Below are 18,910 nucleotides of genomic sequence, written 5' to 3'. Positions count from 1 at the left end.
GAGGGAGAAGCGACTCTGCTGAGCAGGGAGCCCTCATGCTGGGCTCCATCCCAGGACCCGGAGCTCATGACCTGAGCCAAAGGCAGATGCTAAACTGACTGAGCCACTCAGGTGCCCCAATTTATTATTTCTCATGGCAGCATAAGATTAACCAAGTTGCTACTGCTGGAAATTTAAGTTGCTTCCCAATTTTTACTCTTCTACATGGTAATAAACATCCTCACACATACATTTTTTGCACACAGTCTGTTAGTTTTCTTAAGTGAAACTTCTAGAAGTAGAATTACTGGGCCAAAGGATATGGACATTTAAAATTTTGATGTATATGTCTAAATTCTTGGTCTGTGGGTTGTTTGTGAAGCAAGTGGGCTTTTTCCCCTCCTCAGTGTGAGGAACAACAGGGAAAGTCCATTGTATATGGACTTTCAAAACAAAATCTGAGACAAGAATTTGGGTGTGAGTAGTTTTTTTCAGAGGTGAGCCCAGAAGCACTCTGAAAGGTGAGCAATAAAAGGTGCACTGATGAAGGGATTATTACTGCGGGCAACAGGGAGCCAGTTAGGCTGGTGACCCTTGGAACGACTGGACCCCCATTTGTTTCTGCAGGACATTAACTCTCCACATATCTGAATTTCCCGGCTGTTATTTGGAAAATTTCTTCAGGTGAGTTCTAAGGTAGGCCAAGGGGATATGGCTGGAGCATCTACAGCCTCGGCTACAAATGAATTATTACAACTCCACTGAACCCAAGCCAAGGGATGAGGTTAATGCAGGACATAATTGCGTAATGGGCTACAGTTCTCGTCAGCCGCTCCACCTTCCCTTTCTTCTGTTCCCTAAACCATCTCTTGGTGCCAACTCCAGCTGTCCGGGGCTCCCAAAGTATATAGTCTAAGACACGCCAAAGAAGTCTTCTCAGTGATTTGCTCTAGAGTGTTCCAGACAAACTCTGTTACTTGTCCAGGTACATTTATATTTTCAGACAGCAACCAGAGGAGAGACGAATTCTTCACCTGAGGAATTGATGAGAAGGCTGGTGTTTCGGGGCCGGGGGTGGGGGATGGCAGCTGGAAGCTTCTCAGGCAGAGGTGCCGGGGCGCCAGGCCGTCCTGCAGAGGAATTCTGCTTGTCCTCTCTTGACCTGCAGCTGGTGAGGGGCGGAAGTAGAACAGGAGAGAAGAGTCCAGAGCCTTGTTTCTCTCCTAAGGACGACATTCACTGGCCTGCGAATTCAGAAAACGAGGCAGGAAGGAGGAAATAAGGCTGAATCTGCTGGAGGGGCTGGGAAGGCTGTGAGCCACCAAGGCAAGTGTAGAGAGAGGAGGAGGCACCTCGGGGCTCTGGGTCAAAGGAGGCACTTGAATGAGGGACTCAGCCTCAGCTCACCTCTCCCCTACCTGGAGTCTTGTCTGTCCTCCTTCCCTCTGGCTACTCTTTCCCAGCGTCATTTCCCACTTGTTTCTGCCTATCCTGGACATGCTGATGCTACTTAGGGCTCCGTCCTGTACCCTGTTTTCTCCCCCAGCGGCACACGCTGTGGGGGAGGTCATGGGTTACATACAGATGCCGCCCGGAGGGCTGGCCTAGTCTCTCTCAGGAGCTCGGGTACCCCCCCGCCCCAGAAGTTGACAGAAGTCACGGCAATGGGAGGAGTCTTGGGGCAGACACGTGCTCCCGTCCGGCAGTGTGTTCTCTGGTTGTTACATTTGGAAGCAAGTGTCCCTAATGAAGTCGTGAGCTGCGTGAGGCTGAGTGCTTTGGCTTTTACTTCCCCGATTAGCTACGTGAAGCGGCCAGCAGGCCTCCTGAAGGAGCTTCTCCACCAGCCCCAGAGCAGGAGCATGGGAGGATGCGGGACTACTCCTCTGTGGGCACCTTGGTTTTTACTGACACAGGCCACGCCGCCCGGCCCCCCCCCCCCCCCGCCTTCACTGTCTGCTGTTTGGAGAACCCTCTGCTCACCAAATCAGTAGTGATTCTCAGCCCTCATCCTTACTGTCTGCAGTCTGGGGCACTGCTTGCCAGTTCCACAGTCTGGAAACTCTATCCTTTCTCGGCCTCCATACGTCACACCCTCTCAACAGTCCTCTGTCCAGTGGGCTGTTTCCCCTTGTCCCCTAAGACACCATGCTTGGGAGCAGCATGAGGTAGTGGAAAGAATGTAGGTTTGGGAGCCAGAGGGTCTGTGTCTGACTCTGAGCTGCATCATTTATTAGTTGGGGGACCTTTCTGGCCTCCATTTGCTCAACTGTAAAGTGTAGATAATCATGGGGCTTGCAGATATCATAGGTAAAGGGCCCGACACCAAGTACTTGCTGAATGCATAGCAGTTAGGGGTGTTCTTCTGTGGCGTTGCCGAGCATTACACAACCCGGTGTTGACTCATGCTCACCTCTGGGTTGAGGAACGACAGCAGTCTCTCGCCATCCCCGATTGCTCTCCTGCGTCTGGTCCCTGTCTCCCCATATCTGCTAAGTATTCCCACTTTTGATGTCCCGCCATGACTTCAGTATCAGCTGGCACGAACCAATCTTGTCCCTTCTCCACAGCTTTTCCTGTCAGGATTTCCCCGATTCAGTCATCCACACAACTATTTCGCAGACTCTTGGGCTTGAAAAGCTTGGAGGTGTCTTCCTTTGCCTTTCTTATTTGGAAATAATGGTTATTATTGGTAGAGTGCCTTCACATGCATTTCTGACTTACCCTCAGCAGTATTTTGAAGTAGGCTACCATAGAAATGACGCCTGGAGAGGCAAAATAATCTGCCTGAGGGGGGTGGCAGAGCAGGACTCAGACTGGAATCCTGGCCTTATCCCATGTCTCGGAGATGTCCCTCCCCTGACTGGTAGCCAGGCTGGTCCCAAGTCTCACTGACCCACAATGCTGAAGTCTCTCCATCCTAAAGACAAGTTGACAAACCTTTCCTAACGTCTCCCTTCAGCTCCCAATTTTCTCTCACTTCCCCTTTAGAGACAAACTCCTTTAAAAACTTACACACATCTACTAGCTTGATTTGGGTCCTCAGTAACTGTAGTCGGGCTTCCACCACCCCTGGACCCTCACCAGGGTCATTAGGTCACTTTGCCCTATTTAATCCTTTCAAAACACACACCTTACCCTACTCACCTCCCGGCCCCCCCACCCCCAACTTTCCTTTTAGGTTCTCCTCTGAATTCCCTTGCTTTTCTCTGGCCACTCTGCCCTAGTTGTCTTTGACTCAGCGGATCTCTCTCTCTCTCTCTTTTTTCTTAAAGATTATATTTATTTAAGCTGGGGGGGGAAGGGCAGAGGGACAGGAAGAAGCAGACTCTTCACTGAGCAGGAAGCCCGATGTGGGGCTCGATCCCAGGACCCCAAGATCATGACCTGAGCCGAAGCCAGACGTTTAACCAACTGAGCCACCCAGGCAGCCCAAGATGATTATTAATTCTATTTGAAACTCTCGTAGACACATCTAGTCAGTGTGTTGTAAGCTGAGCTCATTTCTATTTCTGTCTTAGACTGGGTTCCTTAGAAGTTCAGGGGAATCTGGCTTCTCTAACACATCTCCCCAGAAACATCCATCCACGTCTCAATCCCACTCAGTCCTTTCCAACCTGTATCAGGCCCTGACTTGGATGTAACAAGTTTGCTTTACAAGTCTTGAGTTTGGTTTTGGTTTACAGCTTGGTTACTTTCTGGCTATAGGAGATTTTTTTTTTTTTTATTAGTGCATTTGTTTGTTTGTTTAACATTGACAAGGAAGCCTCTGTCTTTCACCGTTTGCTTTGAATTGATAATTGATTGCCTAAGCCTGTCATGTTTTCTCTTTAGTGCATTAATGATGATCAGCAGTAACCACCAATCCCACAGTCCTTTAATTACTATTTGTCCCATACCTCTCAAGTGCCAGAGATATTACACAGACCGGTGCATCTCCTTCAATTTGTATCCCTTTCAGCGGGCCCACAGGTGAGCAATTGCACTCCTACATCAGGGCATGGTCTTTCAAATCTCCCACTCTACCACCACCAGCAATGTCCTCATTGCCAGCTAGTTGGCAAGCGATCAACTCCAGAATCTCATCTTTAGAATTTGCTCTGAAGAGTATTCTTTGTACCAACTATCTTAGGGTGGGTTTCCTAAAAGTAGAGTCTGAGACAGGGATTTGGGCTGCTGTGGTTTACTGAAGGAGTGGTCTTAGGAGAAAGGAAGTAAGAGAAGTAGAATAGGCCAGAGGAAGGACCTCCGCATAGAGCTGGAGTCCAGATATAGCTTCATTTCTCAGGTAGCCCTGGAGCATGAAGGGTCCCCCAAAACCAGTCCCACCTTGAAGCAAAAGAGCCAGCCTTTTGTACCTCTATGCCAGTTGGTCATTAGCTGCAGGATTCTGGGGGTGTGACCTCCTGCCTGAGGCAGCTCCTGGATTCTATTTGGCTGAAGGTAATTTTCTGTTCTTTGGCAGATGGGTGTAGTGGCCTGTAAAGTGATCCGGGCAGGACACCAACAACTTCTAAGACTATTTCAGTAAATAGCTCCTCAGTCCACCAGTTGCTCAAGCTAGAAACCTGGGAATCATGCTTGTCCCCTTTCTTTCTTTCAATTCTCAATCCAATCCAATCAATCTCCAGAATATGTATTTAATCTCTTAATCATTCCACTTAGTTTTTCCGTTTTCACGCTCACTACATACTAGACATCTCCATCATCTACTGTCCTTAGTACTGCAAAGCTCCTAACAAACCACCCTTGTTTATGACCTGTAAGACAATCAGAGTAATCTTTCTAAATCTCATCTTTTCACATGACTTCTGTTATTAACTGTTCAACCATTTTCCATTGCTCTTATGATAATTTCAAACTGCTTTATATGACTTAAAATATCCTGCATGACCTTGGTCCTACTCATATTTCCTGGCTCGTCTCGCACTACTTACAACCTCAAATAGCTGGCCCAAATGGGCTTCTTTTAGTTACTTGAATATACCATAGTCTCTCTTGATTCTATGTCTTCCCACATATTTTGTCCTCTGCCAGGACACCTGTGCCACCTCTCACCTAGTTACCTCTTGTTCATCTTTAAGGATCTGCCTAGTTATACTTACCTTGCAAAGACCTCCTTGCTCCTGGCCTCTAGACTCCCACAACACCTTGCGCTTCCCCACCGTGTTACTTATCACATGGCACAGCGATTGCCTCTTTGGTTGCTTATGTCTCCTCATGACAGTGCTATTTCCCTACCAATTTCCTCATTCTGTTCTCACCCTTCTTCCTTGCCTATATTTTTTAAGACAAATTTCCTTCCATTTTCTCTCCTCTAGTAATTTGGCAGTAATACATCTAATTTTTACACTTTAATGGTTTAGCATGAACTAATCTCTACTTAAATTAAATTCTAAGCTCTGTGGGTGCAGGGATGGTGCTTGCATTATTTATCACTCTATTAACAGTGCATGGTGTGTGGATGGAACTCAATAAATGTTTATTATATGAACTAATGCATGCATAAAAATATTTCATTTCTGTTTTTATTGCTGGTCTAGGTGCCAGCACCTATAACCATGCCTTGCATATAGTAAGTGTTTAATAAATATTTGTTAAATTCAATAATGAGCTGAGCCTTTCCTTCCAATTTGCATGACAGCCATCCTGCCTGATTTAGTTCCTCAGCACCTGTGTTCAGAGTCATGCAGTAGAGACTGACACCAGCAAAGTGGCAGACTACAAAGCTCCTAGTTCTTATTTTCCTAAACAAATATAAAAACAAAAACCCAAGGTGTCTTAAATAACTTTGTAGGAGCTCTGGAAAATGGTTAAAGGTTTATAGCAACCAAGTAATGCCCAATCATGAAAAACTCATTTTCAAAATGGTAGGAAATTTTGCAGTGTTTTCACTCACCCTTGATTCAGCCCACTTCACCTTTCCCAAGAGAGTGGTGATTTTGGTTTTGAGAAGGTAGCAGCCCAGCTTCCAGTTCTCCCCCACCAGAGGGAGCAGAGCAGACCTTATTTTCAAATTACTATGTTATGTCTGTTCTAAATTGTCTGGGGGTACCTGAAGGACTGATGCAAGGCAATAGCTCTGTCCCACATAACTTGGAATGCAAGTAGGAAAAGCAGTGGGCGCTGCTTGTAAAAGCTACAAGGTGGCTGCAGAACTAAAGACAGCTGCAGCAAGAGATTCTGAGTGGAGACATACAATAGACCATCTAAGGCCAGGAGGGTAAACTGAGGTGAGATGCTTTGGGGAATGAGGACATTCAAAAGTAGCCATGTATACAGGTGAATTTATGAACACATGTGCATGCCCAGGGAAGATGCATGCTACTAAGAAAAATCCTGTGAACTTAATCTTCCACATTGGGCTACCCTAGCCTCAGAGTAAGACTATCTAAATGGTGAAGGAATGACCCCAGGACCAAACCATTCCACAAAGACTAGAAGTGGTGGATGTTCTCTTGTTTTGTTTTGGTTTGGGTATTTTGTGTGTGTGTGTGTGTGTGTGTGTGTGTGTGTTTATTTGTTTGTTTTAGTTCCTAGCATTTCAGGAAACCTCTCTCCAAATACTAGCTGAACACAAGCTAAAGGAATAGAAACCTCAGTGATTACACATGACAAGATATATTGTCTTTGCAAAAATATTTGGAAAAATTTTGAAATAAATGTGTTGGTGCGGTTTCAATGGCCACCACCACCAGGAGAAAGGAAAGAAAGAAAGAGAGAAAGAGAGAAAGAAGAGAAAGAAAGAAAGAAAGAAGAAAGAGAAAGAGAGAAAGAAAGAAAGAAAAAGAAAGAAAGAAAGAAAGGAGAAAGAAGAAGGAAGGAAGGGAGGAAGGAAAGGAAGAGAAAAGAAGAAAGAAAAGAAAGAGAGAGAGAAAAAACTAGCAAACCCTGAGGTAGAGGGAGAAGGAGAATCTGATTTCCAGAGTTACTACTAAGGCATACAAAGAAACAGGAACACAAGGTTAATTCAAAGGAACAAAATTAACTGACAGAAGCTGTCCCTGAGGAAACCCAGATATCAGAATTACTAGAAAAAGACTTCAGGCCAACCATATTAGATATATGTTTTACCCTTATATACTAAGGGGAAACATGGGCAAATAACTAAATGAAATCACGAAAACAATATATGAACAAAAAGAATATCAACAAAGAGATAGAAATTATAAAAAGGAACTAAACAGAAATTCTGGAGCTGAAAAGCATAATAACTTAAATATTCATTAGAGAGGTTTGGCATCAAATTGGAGCAAAAAGAAAGAATCAGAGAATTTTAAGATAAAATGATTGAAAGTATTGAGTCTAAGGAGTGGGCGGTGGGGAGAAAGAGTAAAGAAAAGTGAACAGATCATAAAGGACTTATGGAACACTATTAAATGGACAAACTTATGCATTATGGGAATTCCAGAAGGAGAAGAGAGCAAAGGAGGTAGAATAATTATATGGAGAAAAAAATGACTGAAAATTTCTCAAATTTGAGGAAAGACATGAATCTACAAATCCAAAAAACTCAATAAATTCCAAATAGGATTAACCTAAAGAGACTGATAAGGAGGCATATAATTAACTTGTCAACATCCAAAGACAAAGAGAAAAATCTTGAAAATAGCAAAGAGAAAAGTAACTTGTCACATATAAGGGATTTTCAGCTGATTTCTCATCAGAAGCCATGGAGACCAGAAAGCAATGGAATGATTTATTTAAAACACTGAAAGAAAAACACCTGTCAACCAAAATTCTATATCTGGTAAAACTGTCTTTCAAAAAATGAGAAATTAAGACATTCTCAAAATAAATAAACAAAAATAAACAAAGGCTGCAAGTTTATTACCATTACTCTTGCTCTCCAAGAAATTCTAAAGAGGGTTCCTTCATTATGAAATGAGAGATTTTAGATAGTAGCTTGATGTTATATGAGATCTCTAGTAAAGGGAAATATAGGGACAAATATGAAATCCAGTATTGGGGCACCTGGGTGGTTCAATCAGTTAGGTGTCTGCCTTCAGCTCAGGTCATGATCTCAGGGTCCTGGGATTGAGCCCTGTGTAGGGCTCTCTGCTTCTCCTTCTCCCTGTCCCCCACCTCTGTCTCAAATAAATAAATAAAATCTTTAAATAAAATAAAATCCAGTATTATTGCAGTTTTGGTTTGTAATTCCACTTTGAATTTTCTATTATATCTAAAAGACAAGTGTATAAAAATGATTATAAATCTGTTTTGGGGGACACAATATATAAAGAGGTAATTTGTGACATCAGTAACATAAGGAGGAGTGATGAAGCTGGATCGGAGTAGTTTTTTTTTTTTTTTAAGATTTTATTTTTATTTATTTGAGAGAGAGAGAGACACAGCAGAAGAGGGAACACAAGCAGGGGGAGGGGGAGAGGGAGAAGCAGGCTTCCTGCAGAGCAGGGAGCCCGATGCGGGGCTCGATCCCAGGACCCTGAGATCATGACCTGAGCCGAAGGCAGACGTTTAACAACTGAGCCACCCAAGCGCCCTTGGATCAGAGGTAGTTTTGTATGTGGTTGAAATTGACATCAGTTCAAATTAGATTGTTGTAACTGCAGCATGCCATAACTTATCCCCATAGTAATTACAAACAAAATATAAACATACACAAAGGAAATGAGAAGGGATTCAAAACACATCATTACAAAAAAAAAAAAAAATCAAGTAAACACAGAAGAAGGCCTTAACAGAAGAAATGAGGCGGAAAAGACCTATAAGACATACAGGAAAAAAAAAATGGCAGAATTATTCTTTGTTGATAATTTTTTTTTAAAGGTTTCATTTATCTATTTGACAGAGAGAGAGTGAACAAGCACAAGCAGAGGGAGAGAAAGAAGCAGGATCTCCACTGAGTAGGGAACCCCATGCAGCGGGACTCGATCCCAGGACCCTGGGATTATGACCCAAGCTGAAGGCAGCCACTTAACTGACTGCCACCCAGGCGCCCCTCCTTGTTGGTAGTTACTTTATGTGTAAATGGATTAAATTCTCCAAAGGCATACATTGTGCTACGCAATAAAGAAGGACTGGATAAAAAATCTGCCATTCACTTATTGCAGTATGTCTCCAGTCTTACACTGCAAAGATCCTAAGAAAGAAAATAAAATGTAACTATCAGAAATGTGATAAAACATTAAAATTAAAGATATATGTTTTAGAAAATGCATAGGTTGACAGATTGGACAAAATAGATACAAACTATATGCTATCTACAAGGTACTCACTTTAGATTTAAAGAGGCAAATAGGTTGAAAGTGAAAGAATGGAAACAAATTTCCCATGCAAATAGTAAACAGAAGAGAACTGGGGTGACCATACTATGATTATACAAAGTAAACTTTAAGTCAAAAACTGTTATAAGAGACAAAAAAATGTCAGTTCACAAAGATGATATGCAATTATAAATATATATGAACCAAGCACCAGAGCCCCAAAATACATAAAGCAAATATTGACATATTGAAGAATAGAAAGCTCTACAGTAACAGATTTTAATATCCCATTTTCAATAATAGATGGAGCAACCAGACAGAAGATCAATAAGGAAATATAGGAATTAAACATCAGAATAGACCAACCAGATCTAACAGCTATGTACAGAACACTCCACTAAGTAACAGCAGAATACACATTTTTCTTAAGTGTACATGGAACATTCTCCAGGATGGGCCATGTGTTAAACCATAAAATAAGTATTAATGAATTTTAAAAGACTGAAATCATACAAAGTACCTTTTCTGATCATAATGGAATAGAACTAAAACTCAGTGACAGAAGGAAAACTGAAAAATCTGCAAATATATGGAAACTAAATAACATACTCTTAAACAATCAATGGATCAAGAAAGAAATCACAAAGGAAACTAGAAAATACCCTGAGATGAATGAAAACAAAAACACAATACTCTGAAACTTATGGGATGCAGTGAAAGAAGTACTTAAAGTGAAATTTATACAGGGTGCCCGGGTGGCTCAGTCGGTTGTGTCTGCCTTCTGCTCAGGTCATGATCTCAGGGTGCTGGGATTGAGCACCACATTGGACTCCTCGCTCAGTGGGGAATCTGCTTCTCTCTCTCTCCCTCTGCCCCTCCCCTTCTCTCTCTCTCTTTCTCTCACTCTCTCTCTCAAACAAATAAAATCTTTAAAATAATAAAAGGGAAATTTATAACATTAAACATATAAATCAGAAAAGAAGACAGATCTCAAATCAATAACCTAACTGCACACCATAAGGAACTGGAAAAAAAGAAGAGCAAACTAACCCCAAAACTAGCAGAAGGAAAGAAATAATAAAGATTAGATCAGAGGTAAATAAAATAGAGAATAAGAAAAACAATGGAGAAAATCAGCAAAATCAAAGTTTGGGTATTTGAAAAGATCAACAACATTGCCAAGGTTTTAGCTAGACTGACTAAGAAGAAAAAGAAAGTAGATCCCAATTATAAAAATCAAAAATGAAAGTGGGAATATTACTACTGGTTTTACAGAAATAAAAAGAATTATAAGAGAATACCACGAATAATCATAAACCAACAAACTTGGATAACCTAGATGAATTGGACAAATTTTTAGAAACACGTATATACCAAAATGGAATCATGAAAAAATAAAAAATCTGATTAGACCTGTAACTAGTTGGAGACGCAATCAGTAATCAGAACCTCCCAACAGATAAAAGCCCTGGACCAGAGGGCTTCACTGGTGCATTATGTCAAACATTAAAAGAAGAATTAACACCAATCCTTCTCAAACTCTTCCAAAAACTGAAGCGGAGGGAACATTTCCGAAGTCATTCTATAAGGTCAGCACTACCCTGACACCAAAGCTAGACAGAGATACTACAATAAAAGAAACCTACAAACCAGTATCTTTTATAAATATGGATGCAAAATCTTCAACAAAATACTGGCAAACTGAATTCAACAACATATTAAAAGGGTTACACACCATGACTATGTAAGATTTATTCTCAGATTACAAGGATGTTACAATCTATGAAAATCAATCAATGTAATGCACTATATAAATACAATAAAGGGGGAAAAACACAATCATTTCAATCGAGGCAGAAAAAGTATTTGACAAAATGCAAAATCCTTTCATGATAAAAATACTCAATAAACTGTGACTAGAAAGAAACTTCCTCAACATGACAAAGGCCATATATGAAAAACCATCAGCTAACATTATGGTGAGAGACTGAAAGCATTCCTCTAAGATCAAGAGGAAAGCAAGAATGTCTACTTTCACCACTTCTATTCAACATCTTATTGGAAGTTCCAGAAGAGCAATTAGCCAAGAAGAAAAAAGGGCATTTAAACTGGAAAGTAAAAAGTACAATTATCTCTATTTCAGATGACTTGATTTTACATGTAGAAAACTCTAAAGATTACACACACACATGAACTGTTAGAGCTAATAAATAAATTCAGCAAAGTTACAAGAAAGAAAATTACCACTAAAAAAATCAGTTGCCTTTCTGTTCACCAACAATGAGCAATCCAAAAAGGATATTAGAAAAACAATTGTGCTTATAAAAATATAAAATATAATAAAATACATAGAAATACATTTAACCAAGGAGGCAAGAAAACATTTTGCACCGAAAATTACAAAACATTGCTAAGAGAAATAAGCAAAGACAAATAAATGGAAAGCTATCCCATATTTATGGGTTGGAAGACAATATTGACAAGATGAAAATACTACCCAAAGGAAATTACAGATTCAATAGCAATCGCTATCAAGATTTCAACAGTTTTCAACAGTTTTTTTACAGAAATAGAAAAACCTATCCTAAAATTAATACAGAATCTCAGGGAGCCCCAAATGTCAAAACAACCCGAAAAAGAACTAAGTCGGATGACTCACACTTCCTGATTTCAAAACTTTCTATAAAGCTACTGAAATGACCACAGTGAAACATCAGCATAAGGACAGATATATAGACCAAGGGAATAGAAAGGAAGGTGGAAATAAATCCTTGCATGTATGGTCACTTGATTTTCAGCAACGGTGCTGAGACCATTCACTGGGGTAAGGGACAGTCTTTCAACATACAGGGCTGGGAAAACTGGATATCCACATGCAAAAGAGAGAAGCTGGACCCTTACCTTACACCACATACAAAAATTAACTCAGAATGGATCAAGGACCTAAATGTAAGATCTAAAACAATAAAACTCTTAGAAGAAAACATGGAGCAAAGTCTTCACCATATTGGATTTGACAACGATTTCTTGGGTATGACATCAAAAGCACAGGCCACAAAAACAAAGTAGACAAATGGAGCTACATTAAACTTACAAACTTCTCCTTGTTAAAGGAAACAATCAACAGAGTGAAAAGACAACCCACAGAATGGGAGAAAGTATTTCCAGATTATCTATCTGATTAGGAATTTACGTGCAAAATATAGAAAGAACTTGTACAACATAACAACAAGAACACAACACCACTGAACAGAATACTTACAGTGGTTAAAACAATAAACTTTATGTTTTGTATATTTCACTACAATGAAAAGTCATGTAGCAGCTTCTTCACCGCTTCCCCGACTTTTGGGGACTTTCTTCCTCCCTCTTTAGTGCAACTTAAATGCCTTGATTTGTGTTTGGAATGAGGCAGCTTATAAATTAGGAAATAAATAATAGTTCTGTCTACATGGCCAGATTAACTGTCCCAAAGTAAAGCCTTGATAATGTTGTTATACTAGTTATGATATTTCAGTGGTTCCCCACTGCCTACAGGGTAAAATCTAAGTTCTTTCTGATTTGTAATCTGATTTCTATTTATCCTTTCTCCACAACCCCCCACTGTTTCCGCTGCGGCCAGATAATGTCCACAACATACACCCCCATGTTGCTGTCCTTCTACTCCCTCCTGTCTCAATCCCAATCCAGCCTCTTGGGCTATCTTGCACTCCATCTCCTTCAAGAAGCTCTCCCTGAAATTCCTCGCACTGACAAGTCATTTCTTTCCCCAAGAGCACAAGTGTGCTCTGTCTGCATAGCCATGGTTTAGTCCTTCACGCAGACTTCCTGGCTGGACTTTGAGCACTGTGCCCTGTACATTTGTATTTCCTACACTTCCTAACTTGGTATCTTGTTATCTGACCACCTGGCTTCCAGGGAAGTTTTTTCAGTGGCTTTTCTGGGAATGTCATTTGCAAAATTTCAAAATGAGAAGACTGAAGTAGATGATAATGAAGGTCTCTTGAGCTTTAAGGGTCCCTGCTTGTTTGCATGAAAAACAGGTCAAAGCCTTAATCCACCCGAGCCACTTGTCTTCATTTAAACCAGAGTGTCCTGAGTGGGGCTGGCTTGGAGGTGAGTTCTTGGGGTCTTGCAGGCTACCGCTTAGCCCAGAGCCTATGGATTAATAATATCTTCTCACTGGACCCTGCCTCTTTTTTTCCTAGTGTAATCTTTTTCCAAAATGCTATAGGAGTATTTCTGTAGAGATTGCTCAAAAACAAATTCTAAAGACTGTATGGTGGAGACTTTAGGGTGGCCTTTGTGACTCCTGCATCCTGGTGTCCCTGACCTTGCATAATATCCCATAAGTGCAAGTGGTACTGTGCTTCTGTTAGAATATGACAAAGGTAATGGATGGTCACTCCCATGATTAGATTACATTACATAAGACTCAACAAACTGGGGCTAGAGACTCTCCTTATGAGCTTAAGGAATGATGCAGCCATGTTGGAGAAGCTCACATGGGGAACTGTGGGTAGCCTCTAGGACCCAGGGGTGGCCTCCAGCCAGCAACCAGCATGGAGCTGTTGGCTATCCAGTCACGGAAAGTGCCTTCTGCCAACAACCTGAATGAGCATGGAAGCAGAGTCTTCCCCACTTGAGCCTTCTGATGAGAATGTGGCTCAGCCACCACCTTAACTGCAGCCTTGTGAAACAGAGCACTCAGTTCAGACTTGGGACCAACAGAAACCGACATAATAAATGTGTATTGTTTTAAGCCATTAAGCTTGTGATAATTTGGTGTACAGCATAGGAAACCAATACAGAGTGGGTTTGGCTAATACACAGTAGCTGAGAAATGGAATGTTCTTAAAGAAATCTGACTGGACTTTCCAGCTTTACCTTTGTACCCAAGAACCCTGAGCAGGTGGGTTGTAGTGGGCCATGTTCTCATGGTGTTTGCTTTCTATTTTTTTTTTTTGGTGTTTGCTTTCTAATCATGAACTCATCTATCTAAGAGTCAAGTGTGTGAATACATAGGAAGACAGACTGTGTTGATAGGTAGAACCCAGCACGGCAGTTCCTGTAGAATGGGATATGATGAAAATCCAGATTTGGTCCTCCCTTCCCACCCACAAACATGCTCAGGCACCAGTTTTCCAATGGAGTCTCTAGGGATGATGTTATTGAGAAACAGTCTTAATTTCAGTCTCAAATCAGTGATAAAACCAAATAAAAAAAATTCAAAATAAGTTGTCTTAATACCTTTAAGCAATTAAAACAAGATATAATGTTTAATGAATTCTTGTTAAACTTGCTTTTATGATTAGATAAGCACACTTTGTAATTAGCACAGTACTTACTGATATTCAAATGGGAGCCTGGAGATTTTCGGTTTTTTTTAAAAATAGACTACACATTATCACAGTTTCCTTTAAAATTATTAGTTTGTGTTTCAAGAGACAGATATGGCCCAATGGCGGACCCTCTCTAAATAGTGACAAATGTCAAAGAAGTTGAATACAAATGATGAGACTTTTACTGTGTGCTGGAAGGACAGACATGAACCCCACTGTGCCTCCCGGCAGCCCTCCGCAATTCTGCCAGAGGTCACAGAAGAGGGAAGGGCATGAGTGTGTTCTCTGGAGCCAGGAGGGAGCAATGCCAGCCTTGGGCTGCCTGCCTTGATAGAATCTAACATTTCCTCTTTCTTCCCTTAGAAAGCCTTCCACAAGCAGCCCCACAGTCCACGTGGGGTAGAGGTAGGACTGGGGGGGTACCAAATGGCCTTAGGTTAATCAGATCCTTTCCAAGAGAGTCTTGACGTTTGACACAAAACCAAAGTCCCTCAGAAAATGTTGGCAGTTGGAGTTACGAGGTCACGTTCCTTGACTAAGACAGTGAGGGAGTGGAATGCTGGGCTCTGGGTCTTGGTTTGTTTGTCTGTTGGATGAGGATGCTTCCCTTCCCTTCTTTCACTATCACTCCAGAAACCACAAAGACAATGCAGAGTGCCCCACACTGTCGCTCTCGAGCAGGGAGCCAAACTGTTCCCTGCAACATCAGGTCAGCACCTTTCCTTGGAAGAGTCCATGTCTTACCCACGGCAGGGGTGAATTACAGCCGAGAGAGGAGCTAAAGCTCAGTTTCTGCCAAAACTCACTGCAGGACTGCCTTTCCTTCCAGAAGGTCTGACCTCCAAGGCCAAGGCCATGAAGGGTTGGTTTGGTAAAATGCCGCATTCTGGGGAGCAAGGGAAGGGAATGGCCACCCCATCTAGACTCACATTGGGAGGGCAGAGCAGCCCATTCCCGCCCAGGATGCTTCCAGAGCCTGTTCTTGGCCCCCAGGCATTCCTGAGGTCACCAAGCCTCTATTCCAAGGAGGTCCCGCAGCGGGAAATGAAGCCAGCACAGCTCAGAGCCAGGCACTACTCCAGCAGAGAGAATCCTGCATCCTGGGCCCCACTGCTAGCCGTGGGACCCGGTAGTGGATCTCTGAGCAGCTCCGGGCTGCAGGCTTCTCTCTGTTCCCCGCCGGCATGTCAAGTTCCTGGATGTGTCCCCGTGTGTCCCCGAGTGTGGCATCACGGCAGGATCTCTGATGATAAGGATAGGAGTCTAGTTTTTCCATTTCTTATATTCGGGAGGATTTATTTGGCTGCATGTGAAAGAGATCCCAAATAACAATGGCTGAAACAAGATCAGGTTTCTTTCCCTCTGCTGTAAAAGTCTGGATGAAGGCACTTGAGGGCAGTATGGATGGTCCACTCAGGCTCTCCGGGCCAACTGCTCAGCCACTGGGGGGGGCGCGGTTCTGCAACTCCAGGTCCAAGGTGAGTCAATGTCCCCAGAGCAGGATGGAGGACACCGGGAGGAGGGGCATGACTCTTTCTTTAAGGGATCTTGTCCCAGATGTTGCACACATCCCTTCTTCACACTCCATTGGCTACAGGAAGGCAGAGAAATGTGGCCACAAACCCAGGTGAATATCGACAGATCTGTTACTGTGGAATAAAGAGTGAATGATTAGTGAGGGGACAGCAGTCAGCCTCCGCCACATTTGTTTTTTCATAAAATTTTCTACTCTATCAATTTCATAAAATTTCAGAATTCTTGCTAATAACAAATTAAGTGATACAAAGATATGTAAAGAAAGACTTCTATGCGCACCCCCCCCAACACCTGGAACTCATATTAACAGTTTGATGTACATTCTTTCACGTCTTTCTTGAGAGTCATTAAAAAATATGCAAAGTTTTCTGTCTCCCTGCCCACTCTTAATTTTTTTAATGAGATCATTCTATACACAATATTTTCTACTATTTGCTTATTTCCAATACATAATGAATCTGTTTATTGGTAACTACATGTGGCTCTAAACTGTTATTTTTAATAACTGCACATCTCATAATATGGATTTCTTAGTTGGAGGCACTAAGATTTCTTCTACCACTCCCCAGTGAGATATATAGCTTATTTCCTTTTATTGTCACTGTAAATAATGTTGCAAGAAACAAACTTGTCCACACACCCTTAGGTAGTTCTTTTTGTAAGATACTTAATTAAAGGATATGTACAACTAAAATTGCGAGAGATTCTACCCGGTCACTTTACGGAAAGATTGTCATTTTAATTTGCAGGCTGGTGGGTCGCAGATGAGAATGAAGGGGGCCCTTGACGGCATTCCCCCTTGCTGTTGGAAGGAAGCGGGGGGAAGGATGTAGAGCAGACAGCATGATTTCCAGGAGCGGGTTGCCTGGTCTAGTAGCCAAGAAAGTGCTTCATTCCACCTGCTCTTGGAGAAGCGAGGAGGGCCCCTCCGCTTTTGCCGAGAAGCAGGTAGAATCAGTGCCTGCCGCACAGCAAGCCACCTTGGCCTGGGGAGGACTGTAATGAAGAGTAATAGGGTGAGGAGAATGAGCTGGGAACTGACTTACCAAACCCTTGCCTTACCCCCCCCCCGCCCAGTGCCACGGGTGCCCCCGTTTCCCCTTCACAGAAACCTGGTGCTCACCCCCACCTGTATTCCTTCTGTCTCAGCAGGGAAAGGGGAAGGATGTTGGGGAAGACAGTCTAATTCTTGTCCGTGCTCAGCACTTTGCAGGGCATCCTGTTTTTCTGTTGGGGGTGTTCAGCCCAGGGGCCAGGAGGGTTGGTGCATAACAATGTCAGATCAGCCCCTGGCAGGCAGCCACCCCTCCTCCAGAAATCACTTTGCTTCCTGGATTCCTGGAATCTCCACTTCCGAGGTTCCTACCTCCTGGAAGGAGGCAATGCACCACCCCGCCCCGCCCCCCATCCCGCCTCCCCCACGCTTACCATTGCATCCTGGACATATGGCACAAACTGACCACTATCCAAGCAATTTTATTCACAGTCAACAAGAGAAATGACCCCCACAGTTGGAGAGAGGAGAGTAGTTTCTTTCATCTCGAGGGATCCTGTGCATCTCGTGCCTTCTAGTGAAATGGTTGCTGTCATTGTGCACAGACAAATCAAAGTTATTAATTCTAAATAACCTCAGTTCAAGAGCCTGCCTTCCTCACTTGGGCCTGTCAGCTCTAACTGGTTGCTGGGAAGATCATCAGCCTTGTTCAGGCTGGGTGTACCAGCCTGCAGAGCCAGGACCAGGAGGCGGCCCCAAAGCTCTTGTGTCTCACCTTTTTATCTGCCTGTGACTTGCACTGCCTGGGGATACCTTATTCCCATCGACCTAGTCTTTGTTACTCGGGAGCTTATATTCAGCTGTTGTTTTTCTCACATTTTGGGAAGTGCTGACTTGGTGCCCGTCAGGGTGAAGCCAGAGGCCAGAAGCTGTCTTGGATGTTTGGCTGAGCAACTCAGAAAGCTGTTGTACCTAAGGATATTCTGAATTTGGAAGAAGAAGGAGACAAAGCCCTCCCCGGTAGTCCTGGATCGTTGTGGGGCGAGAGCAGCAGGTATCTTGTCCTTCTGGGTAATTGGAGTCTGAGCTCCCCGAAGGGTAGCGACTGTGTCTTCTTATGTCTGAACCCCCCCCGCCCCCGCACCTATCAGGGGCTGGCCCAGAAAGTGCTAGATAAATATTGCTGGGCAAATGTAGAGACACTGTGAGCTCAGAGACAGGCCACAGGCCAGAAATAACTGTGCCCAAGAACCCAATGTCTTCTGTGATCAGGGATCCAAGAGTGGCAACAGCTCAAGCAGAAGGGGTCCCCAGGGCACCGCATCTGCCCTTGGGGCAGGATTTGGAGGACTTAGGGGCATGAGCTGCATGTTTGCCCCCTGGCTTCCGGGGCGAGGCCAGGAGGAATGAGAAGCCTGTGGATTGTCCCAGGGGAACAGCTGCAGCCTGTGGAAGTCCCATGTGCTCTGGGGCAGTGGGCTAGGCGGGGAGCCCTGCATCCTGGGAGCGCTCTGGGGCTCTTCATTTCTGCAACATCATGGTTCTGCTCCAGGCGGTCATCCCAAGCCACTAGTGGGCCCTAGCAACCGTTACCAAGATAAACAAACAGCAGAGGACGCCTGGATCACAGCCCTTTCCCTTTTGGGGATGGCCCTGAGGGAGACATGTCCGCCCCCCAGATGGTCTCATGGGGGTGGGTGGAGGCAGGGAGCCCACAAAGGACTCTCGGGATTGCTGCACACCACGGAGATGAGCACAGCCATTTGTTATGTATAATTAAATTGAGCTAATTTCATTCTGTGGCACAGAGCCGGAGAATCAGAGTTCTCAAA

The sequence above is a fragment of the Leptonychotes weddellii genome, chromosome 5 (genome assembly GCF_054177405.1).
Source record: "Leptonychotes weddellii isolate Sample4059 chromosome 5, ASM5417740v2, whole genome shotgun sequence".
NCBI lineage: Eukaryota > Metazoa > Chordata > Mammalia > Carnivora > Phocidae > Leptonychotes > Leptonychotes weddellii.
This window is presented reverse-complemented; position numbering follows the sequence as displayed.